General features: G+C 43.8%; 1 long non-coding RNA gene across 3 annotated transcripts; it reads left to right on the top strand.

Annotated features, from left to right (window-relative positions):
• Window positions 1-7,640: 7,640 nt before the first annotated feature.
• On the top strand, window positions 7,641-12,864 carry LOC140499180 (uncharacterized). Of its 3 annotated transcripts, none has more exons than XR_011965298.1 (4): window positions 7,641-8,586; window positions 9,373-10,019; window positions 12,094-12,196; window positions 12,317-12,864. It is a non-coding gene; the product is annotated as an uncharacterized lncRNA (long non-coding RNA). The 3 variants fall into 3 exon arrangements; XR_011965299.1 differs by having other exon boundaries at window positions 7,643-8,586; window positions 9,851-10,019; XR_011965297.1 differs by having other exon boundaries at window positions 7,643-10,019.
• The last annotated feature ends 5,967 nt before the right edge of the window (window positions 12,865-18,831 follow it).

Genomic DNA, 18,831 nt, shown 5'->3' with positions numbered 1-18,831 from the left:
ACAGTTGATCATCATACAATATTGTTCTTACTGTGTACAGTGTTGTCCTGGTTCTGCTCACTTCACTTTGTATCAGTTCATATAAGTCTTTCCAGGTTTTTCTGAAATCACCTGCTTGTCATTTCTTACAGTAATACTCCATCACAATCATGTACCACAACTTGTTCAACCATTCCTCAATTGATGGGCATTCTCTTAACTTCCAATTCATTGCCACTACAAAAACAGCTGTTATAAATATTTTTGTACAAATAGGTTCTCCCCTCATTCTTTTTTAAATCTCTTTGGAATACAGATCTACTAGTGATACTGCTAGATCAAAGGGTATACATCATTTTATAGTCCTTGGGCATAAGGAATTTAAATTAATAGAGGGAGAGAAAACAGGTAGGAGAATGGTGGCATTGGAAGTGGTGTTTGGCTCAAGAGGTCAATGGTGAATACAACCATTGGATAGGAGATGGACATTCCTTTTCATTCTTTTATCCCCTTGTCCCTCAGAAGTGATGTTGATTTGACTATGGTTTGAGAACTGGGAAAGGGTTCAGGAGGAACTGGGAAGAAGAGAGTGGAAGAGTATAGTTCATGAAGCTTGCTTGAAATAGTACGGAAGCACTCAATTAGGACCTTGGAAATGTCTTATATAAAGAAAAAAGCATCGGCAAAGCTTATTTGGTGGTATGGAGTAGGGAGGATGATACATCTCACTTTCTACCTAGTCAATTTCTTTTGCTTCACTGAACCTCAATAAAATGAAAGGGATTAGACTAGATGACCCTAAAATGTCTTTTACCTCTAAATCTTTGATCCTAAATATAAATAATTATTAATATTATATAATTAATTAAATTATTAAATTAAATATAATTAAATATTATGCCTAAATATAAAGTGGGCAACTAGGTAGCACAGTGGATAGAGCTTGGAATCAGGAAGACTCATTTTCATGAGTTCAAATCCACTCTCAGACATTTACGAGTTGTGTGACCCTGGACAAGTCACTTAAGCCTGTTTGCCTCAGTTTCCTCATCTGTAAAATGAGCTGGAGAAGGAAATGGCAAATCAGTCTCTGCCAAGAAAACCCCCAATGGCATCACAAAGAGTTGGAAATGACTAAAAAATGACTCAACAACAAGGAATTCTTAACCATAAATCTAAATCAACTAATCAGGATTATTAAGCAGGGACTTTGATAATAGCTAATACCAGCTAACATTTGCTATGTACCAGGCACTGTCCTAAGTGCTTTACAATTATCATCTCATTTTATTCTAGCAACAACCCTAGGATGTAGATACTATTTTCATCCTTGTTTTATAGATGAGGAAATTGAGGCAGACTGAGGTTAAGTGTCTTGCCCAGGGTCACCCAGCTAGTAAGGGTCTGAGGTGGGATTTTAACTAGTCTTCCTGACTTCAGGTTTGGCACTCCATCCACCATTCCACCTAGTAGCTTCATTCTGTCCACTGAGATACGGACAAAATGAAATGGTCCCTCCCTCAAGAAGCTTACAGTGTAGCTAGGGAAACAAACATAAGCTATTATTTTTTTCCTATTTCCATTTCCAGAATCCTTCATCAAATACCACCTTCCCTCAGTGTCCTCTCCCATTTTCTTAGAATTATATTTATTTGTGTATATGTCTTATCTTATCTCCCCTCTTAATAGGGATCCTCTCCAGTGCTTAAAATATGCCATTTTTTCATCTTGGCATCTCCAGGATCTAGTACAGTCTTTTGCACATAGTAGGTATTTATTAAGCATTCCTAGAGTTGGATTGACTTTAGTACTGAACTGGGAGGCAGGAGACCTGAGTTCTAGGTATGTAATTTTCCTTAGGTCATTAATATGTCCAGGCTCAAGTTGCCTTCCCCATAAAATGAAGAAGCTGAACTGGACAGCGTTTAAAGTGCTTTCTAGCTTTAACATTCTATGACTCTGATTGTAAATTCATTCAGGGCAGGAACTGTCTTTTGACTTTTTTTTGTATCTCCTGCACTTAGCACAACATTTGGCAGTAGTAGGCACTTAATAAATGCTTGTTGAATTGAATTGAAACATCCCCAAGATTTCCCTCTTCCCCCACACCAGCCCCTTCCTCTAGCACTTTCTCCATCTCCTCAAGTTGCGGTAGATTGACAGAGGTTCAAATAAATAAATGATCCAGATTCAGGAAAAAATACAAACTCTTCAGTTTGCTGTAGCCAAACTCACCTTCTTGCTGTTCTTTGCAGTCTGTCTTTCCCACCTCTGCATCTTTCTACAGGCTGAGCCCTCCCTGCAATGTGCTTCCAGATTCATTGCAGCCCATACTCTAAGGAAATCCCCTTAATAACATGCCTGACATGTGGCACGGCATGTCCACCTCTTGGAATCCTGTTTCCTTCAAAGCTCCGCTCAAACTCCACCTCCTCCATGAAAGCAGCTGCAAGGATCTCCTTTATCTTGCATTTATATATATATGGATAGATAGATAGATAGATAGATAGATAGATAGATAGATAGATAGATAAACAGGTAGGTAGACGGACAGACAGACAGGTAGATCGATAGATAAACAGGTAGATAGATAGATAGATAGATAGATAGATAAACAGGTAGGTAGACGGACAGACAGACAGGTAGATCAATAGATAAACAGGTAGATAGATAGATAGATAGATAGATAGATAGATAGATAGATAGATAGATAGATAGATGGATGGATGGATGGATGGATGGATGGATGGATGGATGGATAGATAGATAGATAGATATGTGTGTGCACGTGTCTTGCATTAATTGTATATATATTTATACATGCATACATGTATAAATACATGCATATGTTGCTCCTTGAGGGCAAGGTATGTTTTACCATCTTTGCATCCCCAGTGCCTAGCAGAGTGCCTTGAACATAGTAGGCACTTAATAAATGCTTGATTAATTTGAAGCCTTTCACAGTAAGACTTTCTTTATAGGATCAACGCTCTTATTCACTCAGTTGCATATATTCCAGCCAAGCTGGCCTACTTGCTGTTCCTGGAACATCACACTTCATTTCCAGTCACCCTGGCTTTGCACCTGTGGTCCCTCATGCCTGGAATGCACTCCCTCTCTCTGCCTTTTAAAATTCCAAGCTTTGTTTGAAGCTCAGCTCAAGTGCCTTCTCTCACAGGAAGCCTATTGTGAGTTTCCTGATTTTTAGTGCCCACTCCTACCTCGAATTACTTTGTATATATTTGAATTTACTTTTCTGTATCTGTATTCCCCCACCCCCATATCCATTTGAATATGTTTTGTCATCACTTAGTATAGTGCATGGCCTCTAGTAGACCTTTACAAAAAATGTTGGTTGAATGAATGTGAATGAAATTAGACAAAAAAATTCTGCTAGTTAGGGCTCCACTTAGGTTCAAGGATGCCTGCTCCATATGGAGGATGCCTTCAGTGATGGATTCTGGGTGTCCATGATTTGGATAAAGGAGAAGCATAGCACGGCTTTTCTTTCATCTCCAAACGATTCTAGGGCACAATAGGCTGGTCTCTCAGTAGTGACTGAGACCAAGCCATGAATAAGAGAAGCACGACCAGGCCCTGCTGCTTATCTGCTGCCTTCCAGGCTTGGCTGTCCGTGGAGGGAACGAACCTTTGGCCCATCAGCCCCTATTCATGGTCTCTGGCTCCCCACCTGCTTCCTGATTCACCTGGGTGACTCTTTTGGCCCAGGGACTCGCTCCTGCAGCTGAGGCTGTTTTCTTTGGTTCTTCCCCAGCTGTCAGGACTGAGTTCCCTTTCATCCCTCCTTACTCCCCTATCTAAGGGCCTATTAGCTCTCCCTCCCACTCCATTGAATTAAAAGCTATTAGAGAAAGTGATAATGTAGAAAGCTACAATTCCTCACATTTAGATCAACTTTGCAATTTACAAAGTACTTAAGGATGGGGTTGTAGAATCCTAGAGTTGGAAGGGTCTCAGAGGCTCCCCATCCTTGAACTGGCCTAACCCTCTCATTTGATAGATGGGAAACTGAGGCCCAGGAAGATGAAATGAGATTCTAAAGATCACAAAATAGAGAGTGTCCAAGGCCGCGTTTGAATTCAAGTCTTCTAAATCCAAACCCAGTTCTTCTGCTGCATCCCTCAGATCCTTACAACAACCTTCTGAAGCAGGGAGGATTAAATATTACTATTTAACATTTTACAGATGAGGAAGGTAAGGCTGAGAGGGTTAACTACTGCAGAGGAAAGTGAGATGGAGAGGGTTAATTAGAGTAGAGGGTTATTGTAAGGAGATCTAGCAAATATTAAGCACCTACTATGTGCCAAGCACCTAAAAACAGTCCCTGAAAGTGCCCTGGTCCTGGAGTCAGAAGACCTGGGTCAAATCCAGCTTTTGACCCTTGCTACTTACGTGACTTTGGGCAAATCATTTTAATATCACCGGACCTGTTTTCCCCTGGTCCCTGAGAACCTTCCATCACTATATCTTTGTTGCTGTTTAGCAAAGACGTGCAACTCTTGAAGACCGGATTTGAGGTTTTCTTGGCAAAAGATACTGGAGTAGTTGGCCATTTTCTTCTCCAGCTCATTTTACAGATGAGGAAACTGAAGCAAGCGGGATTAAGTGACTTGATTAGGGTCATACAGCTAGTAAGTGTGTCTGAGGTCATATTAGAATTCATTTCTTTCTGACAACAGGCCCAGTGCTCTATCTACTGCACCACCTCACTGTCCATCCCCGGATCCAGGACCTTATAATTTCTCCAAGGTCACACTGGTAGTAAATAAGGGGGACTGAATTTAAACCCACATTCTTGGACTCCAAATCTTGTAGTCTTTCCACCCCAGCAGTCAATCAACCCTCCCCAGTCCCCCTCTAAACACCCAGATTCAAAGACCTGAATTCACTCAGCTCCTCCAGAAAGCAAACAAACCAAGGCTTTCACCCCACCTTACTCCTCTCTTCTTCCCCTCACTGTCTATTTGGGGAGCAGGGACTTAAGCAAGCCTCCTCCCTCCCTCCCAGCTCCATTCCCACCCCAGGGAGCTGCAAGGGGACCTTGCCACCGGATCCCCCAAGAGTCTCCTCGTGTCTGCAGGCAGATCCCTGGATCTGGAACCACCTGCCCCGATGATCACCTCCCAGGGTGTCCTGGGGGTGGGGGTGGGCTCACAACCAGGCAGCAAGGTGGGGCCCGGGGCTGGGACAGCCCTGGGAACTCCTGCAGGAACAAGGAATGAGAAGCTGGAGTGGAAGCGATTAGAAAGAGAACAAACTGGCGGGTGAATAGAACCTTTTATTTCTGAAGGGGAGCCTTTGTTCCCCCGACACATGTGACACACAAAAGCCTAGACTTGAATTCAGGAGTCCTAATTGGTTCTCAGGTGGGGGAGGAGAGGGGTGTCGAGATTTAGGGATTCCTTAAAGAGACAATTCACCCAGGATGTGGGGCTCAGTCGCCTTCCATTGTCTTTCCTAAAATGAGGGGGGGAGGGAAATGGGAGAGATAAGAGCAGTGGGGGGCAGGGCAGCTGGGGAATGAAGAGGGAAAGGAGATCAGAGGGTCCCCAGGGCTAGACAAGGGGGGGAATGAAGGGAAATAAAAGGATCAATTTTTCCTGAGAGGGGGATGGGCAGCAGGATGGGGGAAAGAACTGGGAAGGGGGCTCCTCGAGGCCTCCCAACCCAAGCTAGAGGTCCTGTTATCTGAGGACCTGGGAGCCCACCTTGGCTTTGTGTGACTGGACAAATCAGTTCACTTTTCTGCTCCTCAGTCTCCACCTCTTTAAAGTGAGAGGTTTGGACCCAAGGGTGCCCCTTATGACCTGTGAGTCACTCCTTCTCTGGGTCTCAGTTTCCCCCTCTGTAAGAAGGGATTGGACTAGATGGTGTGATGCCTCTTCCATCAGTAATGCAGAGCCAGGATCCTATAAGTCATCCCCCCTCTCTGGTTATCAGTTTCCTTCTATGTAAAAATGAGAGGGTTGAGTTAAAAGATCTCTACGGTCCCTTCCAGTTTTTTGGTGTTCAGGCTATACCAAAACATTCCCCATATCCCTTGAAAGCTATTTACTATTCCCCAGTATTTCCTTTAAGGCCAGGTCATCGGCAGTCAGGGTATTCCTAACAAGGTACCTGCCTTGGGCTTACGGAGAGGTGCTGGGGTAGAAGGCAGAACCCAAGGGCTGTAGACCCCCCCAAACAATCAGGCTGAAGGAGCCTTCAACGGGTGAAAATGGAGGAGATCGACAATTCCCCACCTTCTCTCCCCAGGGCAAAATTCGGGCTGGTCCAAGAAGGGCCTGGGTCACCCAAAGTGACTAGAGCCGCTCTCTGGAAGTTAAAAGCGCCACCCCTACCCCTCCAAGAGTGGCTCAGGTAAACCCTGGCCCTATCACCTTGGAGACAGCAAACTCAGAATCTCTCTCTCTCTCCCCCTCTCTCCCCTCCCTCTCTCTCTCTGTTTCTCCCTCTCCCTCTCTTTCTCTCTGTCTCCCTCTCTCCCCCCCATCCACCCTCTCCCTCTCCCTCTCTGTCTCTGTCTCTCTCTCCCCCTCCCCTTCCTCTCTCTCTCTGTTTCTCCCTCTCTTCCTCTCCTTCCTTCTTTCCTTCCTTCCTTCCTCTGTCTCTGTTTTTCCTCTCTCCCTCTCTCTTTTCCTCCCTCTCTACCTCCTTCCCTTTTCTTTCTCCCCCTCTTCTTGTCTCTCTATCTCTCAGAATCCCCCAGTTTTCCATCTACTTCTCAGCTCCTGGCTGGGCCCCGGGTGTGGGAAAGGGCACTATCTCTTTAAGAAGGTCATTTCCCCACCTCCCTTCCTGGGCTGTAATTAGGCTGCAAAGAAAGAGCCGAGGCTGAAAATGGGATTGTCCGAGCCCAGCTTTAGCCCTGGGATGAAGCCGGATCTGGGGGGATTGTTATGCTAATCACCTGAGCTCAGCACTCCAGTGCCCTTCGCCCCGGCAGGTAGCTGGCCCAGGCTCGCCAGCAGGCCACTCCCAAGCCTCCTTCCCCGGCTTCTCCTCCTCCACTTGCTGCTTCCTGTTTCCTGGCTGACTCCCAGCCTTCCCTGTCGTCCCAAAGGGTTCCTGGCCTTAGGGAACCCGCCCTTCCCACCCGCAGGAAACCTGCTGCTCCTGTACAAGATCTCGGGATTCAAGATCTGGAAGTGACCAGAAAAGATTTGTTTCTACAGATGAGGAAACTGAGGCCCAGTCCCAAGGAGGGCAGTGACTTATCCAAGGTCCCATACCTAGTGTGAATCAGAATAACACGGAAGGGACCGTGCAGGCAGGGACAGTTTCGTTATTGTCTTTGGATCGCCTGGACCTTAGCACAGTGTCTGGGATATAGTAGGGTATTTCTTACGGACTCATTGAAAGTACCTTGTGTTTCTAGTAAGGTTGTAAGACACAAATGAGAAAATGTATGTAAAATCTTTGCAAACTTTAAAGCATGCTACAAATAGCAGTTATGGTTAGGATACACACTGAACTTGGGAAATTCCCTTTTCTACTGCAAGTGAGCAACGCATGACCTTAAGAGAATTGCCTAAAACAGATATCAAGCAATGTAGGGGGGAATAGTGGGGGGGGGGGGGGGGGGCAAATTAATTGCATTTTAAATCTAACTGGGAAATATTCAGTAAAATAGATAAAACTGCGAATGAACATAGATAACGTAAATATCTGGTTTTTCAAAACCGAGATCTATTTCTATTTGAGTTTGATGACACTGGCCTAAAGCAGTGACTTGCCCAAGGTCACACGCTCAGGACCAGAATCTAGGTCTTTGGCTGCCAAAGCAACCTTCCAGTTCTAAAGGAATTCAGAGATGAATTAGTAACTAGAGAAAAAAAAAAGATTCAAACCCTGTGCTTCATGACCTCAAAGTTGGTTCTCCAATTATGATTCTACTGCTGCCTAAATAATGATCAATATAGATTATTACTGTTTTTCACCAAAAGCTGTAGTGGAAAACATTATTGGATTAACAGTACGAGGACCTGGGCTATATCCTGAGTCTCCAGCTACCTGTGTGATCTTGGATAAATTATTTCAATGTCCCTTCGCCTCAGTTTATAAAACAAGGGGGTTGGATTCATTTAGACCAAAGGTCCTGACTCCCTCTTTGTGATAGAGCAGAGGTTGGGTTGGAATTGGGAATAGATATGGAAGGTCATATATTTTTAACAAATCACTTAACTCTTCCTGAGCCTCAGTTTCCTTATCTGTAAAAACGAGGGAGTTGGACTTGATGTTATTAAAAATCTCTTACTGCTCTAAATCTAAGATTTTATTATGTGTCTGCTCTCCCCCAACCCCCCCCTCCCTTAGCCCCTTTCCATCCGCAGGCCCTGGGCTGCTTTGCTCGACCCCTCCTCCTCCTCCCTCCTCCAGATCAGACAATCGAGTGGGGACGTGCCTCTCACCCTCCCTTGCCTGGTTCCAGCCAAGTTGGGAGTCAGGAGACAGTTGGAACTGAGCAGGTTCCCCCGCCCCCACCCCATGCCCTCAGCCATGAAAAGGCTGCCCTCACCCCACTGCCCTGCTGCTCTGCCTGGCCTTCCCCATGGGCCGCCTGCCCTCTGTTTTCTCACACTCGGGGTAAGAGCCCCCCAAAGCTGGCTGGGAGGGGGGAGGGGGCTCTGTGGGCTCTGCAGCTTGGAGGGCCCTGGTCTCGCAGAGGCCTGCCTTAGGGAAGTCATTCAAGCCAAGTGCCTCTTGGCAACAGGGCCCACACAAAGGGAGTGAAGCAGGGGGAATCTTTCCACATGCCTGATCAATGGGAACAGGGGAGACGTCGGGCAAACAGGGGCTGAGAAAGAGACCCAAGAAGAGGCTGGCTTTTCTCTCCGTAGTTCCTTTCATTTATCACGGCCCTTTTGTGCAGCCCGTGACAACAGGGGCCCCGGGGAGGCGACTTTCGGGGAGTTTGCTGTTTCTCATTAGGGATGGGGAAGGAGGATCCTGGCTCTCCCCCACCTTCCCCACCTCCCCCTCCGAACCTGGGATCACCCTACCCCCACCTCCTTGGGGAGATGGATGGGGCAGGGGGACGGCGGCCCTTGGGATGTATCTAAGACTTCCAGGGGGTGCAGCTGAGCTCCTCTCCGACACCCCTCCATGCTGACAAAACTGTGGACCTCTGGATCCCAAGGGAAGGGCCTTCTCCTCTCCCCCACCCCATTCCTTGGCCATCCTCCAGAGAGGGGGCTGGGCATGGGACCCCGCGGTGCCAGCCAGAACCTGCCGCCACAACTGTCCTAAAAGCCCAGGGGATGAATCATTAGGGGGAATCTATTCTTTCCTGGACCCAGGGCGGGCTTAGACAAGAAAGAGCAGCTTTAAGAGTAATAATATTAATAAACAATAACATTTCCATTTTTCTAGTGCTCTAAGAACAAGTAAGGTCTCTTACTCCAAGTGCATTTTTCAGATGAGAAATCTGAGATCAAGGACAGCTCACCCAAAGTCCCAGGGAGCTGAATGTGGGATCTGGGATTCACACCCAGGGTTTGCACCCTGACTCCCAAAGGACATTGGTGGAATAAAAATGTGGCTCCAGACACAGGAGGGAACTTCCCCAGGGGCCAGTCAGGCCTTACAGTCTAGGGGCAGAGGGTGAAGAGAAAGAGACTTTTGTAATTTCCTAATGTCTGAGCAGGTTTGAATGAATATTATGGGAAAAGCTTTGCATTTGGAGTCAAGAGACCTTGGTTGGCAACTGGCCTCTACCACTTGAGGCTTTGAGAGTTTGATCTCAACTTCAGTTTCCTCATCTGTTAAAAAAAATGGGGGGGACTGGATTAGACAATCACTGAAGTTCCAATAGTCTAGAGATCTTTGCTCAGTGGTACATCCTTCAAAGCCTCTCTCAGAACCTCAAAGTTGGAAAGGACCTCCTTGGCGGTCAAGTCATTGTTGAGCCTCTGCTTGAAGGCATAATGAGGAGGAACCCAGAACCTTCTAAGGCAGCTCATTCCACTTCTGGACAGCTCTAATCCAGCCTCAAACACTTACTAGCTGTTTGACCTCGGGTAAGTCACTTAACCCTGTTTCCCTCAGTTTCCTCATCTGTGAAATGGGTAGAAAGAGGAAATGGCAAAACATTTTAGTACCTTTGCCAAGAAAACCCCAAATGGGGTCATGGAAAGTCAGATACAGCTCAACAACAAGACCAAATTGTGAGGAGGTACTTTCTGATGTGAGGTAGGGCGTTGGAGAGTCATAGAGGAAAAATGGTCTGTGTTTGGACTCAGAGGATCTGGGGTGGAGTCTTAGCTGTGCAACTCACTACTTGTGTGACCTTGGACATGTTACTTCCCATTGGGTCTCTCCGGGACCCAGTTTCCTGTACAGTTACCTGTACGATGAGAGGTTTGGACCAGACCTCTCAGGGGCCTGGGGTAACATTTTGAGGGGCTGAGGAGCTCAGACAAGGAAAAAAAATACATCTTTATTTTCACTGACCAATAACTAAGCATCTGGCATTTCCTTCCATCATGAAACAGGATTGGAAGCTTGGAGGTCTGTGAGCTTCACCAGATTGCCAGAGGGATCAAAGAGGTTCAGCCCTACCCCCTGGCCTCAATGGTCTCTAAAATCTCTTTCAGCTCTGACCTTCCATGAGCTTATGATCCTAAATCTGTCCTTTTGTAACTTCTCCTCAGAGCTCTGATTTCAGCTCTGGGGAAACAAGGCTCAATGCCTTCTTCTTGTGTTAGTCCTTCAAATACTGGAATTAAAATTGCCCTAATAGCTAGCACTGTAAGGTTTGCAGGCTACTTCTCAGGCTGTGCACGCGATCCTCACCACAGCTTTGGGGGGCAGGTGCTAATGTTACCCCCATTTTACAGATTCAGACACTGAGGCTGAGTGCTTAGGGAGCTGCAGCACCACCCCACTCCATCCTTCTCCAGGCTGTCTCCTTCTGCTTATCCTCATATGACACAGTTTCCCTAGTTTCCCTCCCTATCCTAGTTTTCCTCCTCTGGACGCTGTCCAACTTATCACTGTCCTTCCTTAAATGTGGCGCCCAGAAGGGAATGTGATACCCCAGATCTGGCTGCTTCAGGGAGCCTCCTCCCTGCCTCCAGACACATCCCTAGCCTACAGAAAGGCCTCTGCTCAGTGATGGCCTGAAAATCCAGGCCTCCTGGGAGACCCAGAACAGTGGCCACAGCTGAACCCAGGAGCTCTGCTCTCTATGGACATTAAATGGGCCTGGAGACTTATGGGAAGTGTCCCGTTTCCCTAGGGGTCAAGTTTATACTGGAGATGGCAAAACACAAATGAGAAAAACGTTTGGGGAAGGGGCTTTGGAGCTCTGTTGTGGAAGCTGAAAGTCCAGAAGGGCCTTGTCCAGCTGGGGCGGCCAGTCCGAACCCAATGGAAAGTATTCCAATGAGATAATATTTGTAAAAATGCTTATTCCATTTGCCACTCCCCTATTTGAGACCAGTGCATCAATTAATTAGTAAACATTTATTTCTTTGTTATAGGCACTGGGGATACAAGGAGAAACAAGAAACAGAGTCCTTAATGTTTTCATCTGAAAGGTTTCCTCATCTGTAAAATGAGTGGGATAGGAATAGTTGGCCTCTGAGGTTCCTTCCAGCACTATGACCCTATGAGTAGCACGGCAGAAGTATCTTTTCTCTTGATGGCATCTGGATGGTGGGAGGTAGTGTATCACAACTGAAAGAAGGCCAGAGTCCAAAGACCTGGGTTCAAATGCTGACTCTACCTAGGTAATACAGTAGATAGAACATTGAACATGGGGTCAGGAACACTCAAGTTCAAATCCAACCTCATTCATTTACTAGCTGTGTGACCCTGGGAAAGTCACTTAACCATTTTCTGCCTCAGTTTCTGCAGTTATAAAGTAGAGATGATAATAGCACTAACTCTACTTGGTTGTTGTGAGGATCAAATAAGAGAATCTTTGTAAAACCCTTAGCACTGTGCATTTGTAGGCATACAGTAGGTGCCATATAAGTGTTGTGATTATTACTGGGGATCTAGGGCATGTAAAATGAGGGGATTGGAAGCTCCCTTCTAGCTTCAGAACTCTGGCGTCATGCTTGCCTTTGACTTTTTTTTTTCTTTCAGGTAAAGAGAGAATCTTTTTCCATTCTCTTTGATCACTTCACCCACCATATTCTCAGAGGATCCTGGCCTGGCCTGGGAAGGGAGCACACCACCTCCAGAGAAGGTGAAGTGATGTAAAAAGTCCTATTTATGTACATTAGGGGGGTGTTAAGAGTAAGGCCGTGTCATCTCAACCAAGCCTTGACACTCTACCCACTTTGGTCAAATCTCCCAAAATCCACAGGTGTAGACTGGAAGAACTTTGGAAGCAGAGGAGACCTCAGTGGCCATAATAGTTCATCCCATGCCTTTAGAAAACTAATCAAATCTATTTGAAGACCTACATGGAGATGACCCTGTACCATTCCAAGCAGTTCACTCTACTTCTGTATAGATGGTACATGGTCAGGCAGTGCTTCCTGAAGTCAAGCCTAAATCTACCCCCTTTGCAACTTAACTCCTGCTCCTTGCTTGGCTCCCTAGGGCCAGGCAGAACAAAGCTAACCCCTCTTCCTCATATCAGCCTTTCAGAAACTCCAACACATATGCTTTGTTTTGTTTTATGATTTCTCCCATTCATTTTAATTCTTCTATGCAACATGACTAAGGTGAAAATGTATTTTAAAAGAATGTATGTGTAGAACCTACATAAGATTGCATGCCATCTCGGGGAGGGAGTGGGAGTAAAGGAGGAAGGAGGGGGAGGGAGAGGAAAAAAATCTAAGATATATGAAAAGTGATTATAGAAAACTGAAAACAAATAAAATAATTAATTTAAAAAAAGAAAAGAAACTCCAGCACAACTCTTTTGTCTCTCCTGATTTTCCTTCTCCAGGTTAAACATGCCCAGTTCTTTCAAGATCCTTTATCATCCTAGTTAACCTCCTCTGGACACTTTTTAGTTTATGAATGTTTTTCTTAAAAGGTGTTACCCAGAATTGATTGCAATACTCCCAGTGTGGAATTCTAGAGAATACTATGATTAATACATCCTTATTCCCAAGACACTATGTTTCATTGTCTCATTTGGTCATCATATAACAATCCTGGGAAACTGGTCTCTCCTCTCCTCTCCTCATTCCTCTCCTTTCTGTTCTATTCCATTCTACTCATTGAAGGCAGCATGGCTTAGAGGATTGGACTTGGAATCAGGAAGGCCTGGGTTCAAATCCCACCTGACAGCTATACTTGCTGTGTGATCCTGGGCAAGTCACTCAACCTTTGAGTTTCCATTTCCTTTTCTGCAAAATAAGGATAATAATGTCTACCTCACAGCATCCTTGTGAAGATTAAATGAGATAATATGTAAAGTGCTTTGCATATATAAAAAATATTTATGTATTATATAGGTCTATATAAATGACTAAATGAGATATTATGTAAAGTGCTTTGCATATATAAAAAATATTTATGTATTACATAAAGGCATATATATCTATATGAATGAAAAGTACTGTATAAATTCAAGCTTTTCATTGGAGTCTGGTGACTTGGACTCATTTTGGGGTAGCTAAATTGCCTTAACTCTGCTATCTCTTCACTTATTGTGAGTTTCTGCTTCTCCTGACCAGTTCTGTTCTATCCTGCTCCTTCTGAAGATCATTTTCCTTGGCAGGGAAAGAAGCCAAGTGAGAGTAAAGGGGTTCTAAAGCCTTGTCCCCATTCACCATCCGCGATCATTGCTCAGTTCTCCTGAAGGAACAGCCTAGATGTCCTTGAATCTTCCCCACTTAAGCCCAGCAGGGCTCCTGGTAACCTTCCCATTCAACATCTGGCTCAGTGCCTTCTGGTCTTTAGCCCTCTTGATTGTATTCTTAGAAGAGCCATCCACATTTTGGAATTCATCTTCCTTATCTTGTTCCCACAGAAAAAAACCTAACTTGGTTATGAGCTCCATGTGTGTCCGCACGAATTTCTATACAACTCCCCTTTTCTTCTATTCATCAGAATAATGTGTATTTTCATGTATAACCCACATCAAATTATTTGCCTACTCAATGGGGGGTTTGGGGGACGGAGGAAGATAATTTGGAACTCAAAAATTTTTTTAAATGTAAAAATTGTTTTTACATGTAATTGGGGGAAAATTAAAAAGGAATAACATGCTTGTAGAGAGATAGACAGACCGACCGATAGATAGATGATAGATAGATAGATAGATAGGTAGATAGATAGATAGACAGATAGATAGATGATAGATAGATAGATGGATGGATGGATGGATGGATAGATGGATGGATGGATAGGTAGATAGATAAATGTGCAGCACAATGGATAGAATGCTGGGCCTGGAGTCAGGAGGATTCATCTTCCCAAGTTAAAAATCTGGTTTCAGACACTAGCTGTGTGACCCTGAGCAAGTCACTTACCACTTCATTTTGTCTTCTGTAAAATGAGGAGGTCAGAAGAGATGAGATTTAAGAGGCTTTCCAGCACTGATGTTCTGTGCCCATTTATGCTGTCTCTGCCCTTGACCCTGAAGATATCTGATCATTTTCCTCCTGACTCAATCAAGTTTTTGGTTAAACACGCCTTATACAGAGTAGGCATTCAATAGGAATCTGTTGGATTGAATTGAGGTCCTTCTATTTCCCCATTCTATCAGATAGATATGATACTCCCTTATCTTCATTCAGATCAATTAAATCCATTCAGTAAGTGATTAAGTATCTAACCTATGCTAGGCTTTCACGGTAGGAGAGGTATAGATAGGGACTGGGCTCATGATTTTACCGGCAAAGGAAATCCCTGTTGTGAAAATTCCCTCAACCTAAGGTCAGCCAGCACCCTGTCTGCCAGCAATAGCGTTAGAAAATTGCCTAGGGAAGGCAGTTTTCAATTTTTTTGGTCTCAAGACCTTCTTTACCCTCTAAAACATGATTGAGGAAAAAAAGAAAAGAAAAAATGATTAAAGACTTCAAAGACCTTTTGTGGGTTATATCTATTGACACCCAACTGCATTAGAAATTAAAACTGACACAAATTTTAAATATTCATTTCAAAATAACAATAATAATCTTTTTACATGTTAACATAAATAACATTTTCATGGAAAACTAAAAAAATATTTATCCATAGCAAAAAAGACTTAATCGGAAAGGTAGAATTGTTTTGCATATTTTTACACACTATCTTCAGCGTCTGAATTAAGAGAAGATAACTGGGTTCTCTTATCTGCTTCTGCATTCAATCTGTCACAACGACGTAGTTTTGTTTGAAATATCTGGAAGAAAATCTGCCCTAACACACATATGTAATTGGAAAAAGAGTATTTTCATAGGCAAATAACATCCTGGTATTATTATAAAAATTATTTTTCCGTTATAGACCCTCCTCAGACTACACAATGATTACACATCTATAACAAATTACTTGCCTTCTCATCGAGAGGGAAGGAGATGGAGAGAGAGAATTTGGAACTCAGTTTTAAAAATGAATGTTGAAATTGTTTTTACATGTAATTAGGGAAAAATTAAATATTAAATAAAAAAAGAAAAACTGACCACAAGAACAATGAGTATTTTAACAAAGGTCACACAATCAGCATTTGTTAGAAGCTGGACTTGAACCCAGGTCTTCCTGATTCTGACAATGAGGAACCATTGGAAATGATTACATGGTTGAAGCTTTGCTTTAACATTTTCAATTAGGCAGCTATAGGGAGGATGGGAGAAGAGAGGCTGAAATCAGCAAGACCAATTCAGGGCTACTGCAGTAATTGAGATGGAAGGTGACAAGGGACAATGCTAGGATGATGACAGAGAAAGAAGGGAACAAAATAATGTTGTAGAGATAGGACTGAAAAAATTTGGCAACTGATTGGATATGTGGGGTGAGGGACAGTGTAAGGAAAGTAGAGGAAGAGAGAAAGAAAAGAAAGAAGGGAGAAGAGAAAAAGGAAGGAGAGAGAGAAGGAAAGGGAAAAAAGAAGGAAAAGATGGAAAGAAAAAAGGAAAGGAGGGAAGGAAGGAGAAAAAGAAAATATGTTTTAATCTGCACTTTGAGTACTTCAGTTCTCTATCTGGCAGTGGATAGCAGGTTTCATCTTAAGTCCTTTGGAATTATGGTTGGTCATTGTGTTGATCTGAGTTTCTAAGTCTTTCAGAGTTGATTATTTTTACAATATTTCTGTTACTGTGTAAATTGTTCTTGGGATTCTGCTTACTTTACTTCGCATCAATTCATAGGAGTCTTTCTAGATTTTTCTAAAACGATCCCCCTCATCATTTTTTATAGTACAGTGGTATCCTATCACATTCATATACCATAAATTGTTCAACCATTCTCCAACTGATGGGCACTCCCTCAGTTTCCAATTCTTTACCCCACAAAAAGAGCTGACATGATTTTTGTACATATGGGTTCTTTTCCCCTTCCTTTGATCTTTGGAGTTTGCATCGTTTAATAATTTTGGGGGCATTGTTCCAAATTACTTTCAAGAATGTTTATCCCAGTTCACAGTTCCACCAACAGGTTTTTAAATGTACCTGTTTTCCTGGAGTCCCTCCAGGATTTGTTTTTTTCCTTTCTTGTCTACTTTGCCAGTCTGAAGGATGTGACCCAGTATCTCAGAACTGTTTTAATTTGCGTATCTCTGATTATTAGTGATTTAGAGCATTTTTTCACATGACTGTTGCTTGCTTAGATTTCTTCCTCTGAAAGCTGCCTGTTCATATCTTTTCACTATTTTCCTAATGGCAAATGGTTGTTATTCTTAAAAATTTGAATAATTTCCCTATATATCTTAGAAATGAGTCCTTTAACAGAGAAATTTACTACAAAGACTCCCCCACCCCAATTTCCTGCAGTTTTGTTTGTGCAAAAGCTTCTCAATTGTCCATTTGGCCACCTGTGAACCTCTGTCTCTTATTTGGTCATGAACTCATCACCTCTCCATGGATCTGACAGGTAATTTCCTCCATTCTTGATGACACTTCTACAGGGCTCACAAGGCTGACTAAGCACTTTCTCCCCAACATGTCTCAGAGGCTTTCTAATCCAATTCCATCACTTTACAGATGAGAAAACAGAGAACCATGGAAACGTTGTGATAAGTGCCCAGAGTCACACAGATTTGAATCTAGGTGTCTCCTGACTCCTATTCAGTATTCTTCCTACGCAAGACAGATAGATTAGATTAGAGAGATAGACAGACAGACTAGATGGATGGATAGATAGAGAGATTGATAGATAGACAGATAAATAGACAGGCCAGACAGATAGATGGATGGATAGGTAGATGATAGATAGATAGATAGATAGGATAAATAGCCAGGATAGATAGATGATAGATAATTGAATGAATAGTTTTGAAAGCATATTTCTTACAATCACCTTGTGGCAGTAAAAGTTTGCACAGAGTAAAAACAATATTATTGGTTTAATGAAAAGAACAGGCAGCTATGTGGCACAGTAGATAAAGTACCAGGCCTGGAATCAGGAAGACTCGAATTCAAATCTAGCCTCAGACCCTGGATAATTCACTTCCCTCAGTTTCCCTCAGTTTCCTCATTTGTAAAATGAACTGGAGAAGGAAATGGCAAACTCCTCAAGTCTGTCTGCAAGAAAATCCCAAATAGGGGCATGAAGAGTATGACACCATTGAAAGGACCCCAGTAACAACGATATTTTTTAATCTTATAGGGTTTTTAAAGGAGGGCAGTGTGGCACAGTACCCTGACTCTGGTGTCAGAACACCTGAGCTCAAATTCACAACTTAGCCACTTATTATCTGTGTGACCTTAGACAAGTCAATTCATCTTCCTCTGCCTCAGTTTCCTCATTTGTAAAGTGAGGGGATTAGATTAGATAGTCCCTGCGGACACTTCTGGGCCTGGATCCCAGGATCCTGTGAACATTGGATCTGAAGTCTGAGGGCCTGGGTTTGAATCCAGACAGTCACTTCTTGCCTGTGTGACTCCGGACAAGCCACTTATTGTTCCTTTTCATTTTCCTCTTCTGCAAAATGCTGGCATTGGCCGAGCCAATATTGAAGGGCCCTCTAAGCTCTAGATTCTATAACTTTTGCTGTTCAGCCGTTCAGTCATGTCTGACTCTTCATGCCCCCATTTGGGATTTTCTTGCCAGAGATGCTGGAGGGGTTTGCCATTTTCCTTCAGCTCATTTTACAGATATAGAAACTGAGGCAAACAGGGCAAAGAGATGTTTCCAGGGTCACACAGCTGGTAAATGTCTGAGGCTAGATTTGAACTTAGGTCTTCTTAATTACAGGCGCAGCACTCTATCCGCTGCACCACCTTGCTGCCCATATTCTATGACTTACGGTCCCATTTTTCAAGTGAAGAAACCAAAGCTGCAGAGGTCAGTGGACTCAGCCCTCTGTCCTAGAACTAGCTCACTCCCACTCTGTAGGTACCTTTGCCTCCCCTGTGTTAGGGCTTCCCCAAGGCCTTTCCCTCCACTGCCTTCAGAGCCCTCTCTTTCCTCCCTTGGTTGCTTTCTCTCACTCCCTAGCATCTGGAATCACAGTCTTGTCTCAGGCCTGAGTTTCACAATCAATGAAAGTTAGACCTGAAACACACTTCTCCCATCCTTCCCCATAAATATCCTCTGTATTCTGTGCTCCAGAGCCTCTGGAAGTCCAGCCTGGGTAACCTATAGTTAGAACCTTTTTCTCTGCTGCAGAGGCCCACGGAGGCAGCAGGCACAAAGGAGGAAGAGAACTGGGTTTCCAGGCCCAACCATTTTGTTCCCCATGACTTTTTTAAAAGGTAGAAAACTGAGCAGCTCTCCGCCCAC

Source organism: Notamacropus eugenii, chromosome 4, assembly GCF_028372415.1.
Source record: "Notamacropus eugenii isolate mMacEug1 chromosome 4, mMacEug1.pri_v2, whole genome shotgun sequence".
Lineage (NCBI taxonomy): Eukaryota > Metazoa > Chordata > Mammalia > Diprotodontia > Macropodidae > Notamacropus > Notamacropus eugenii.
The sequence above is the reverse complement of the archived record's forward strand: the minus strand, read 5'-3'. Positions and strand labels throughout refer to the sequence as shown.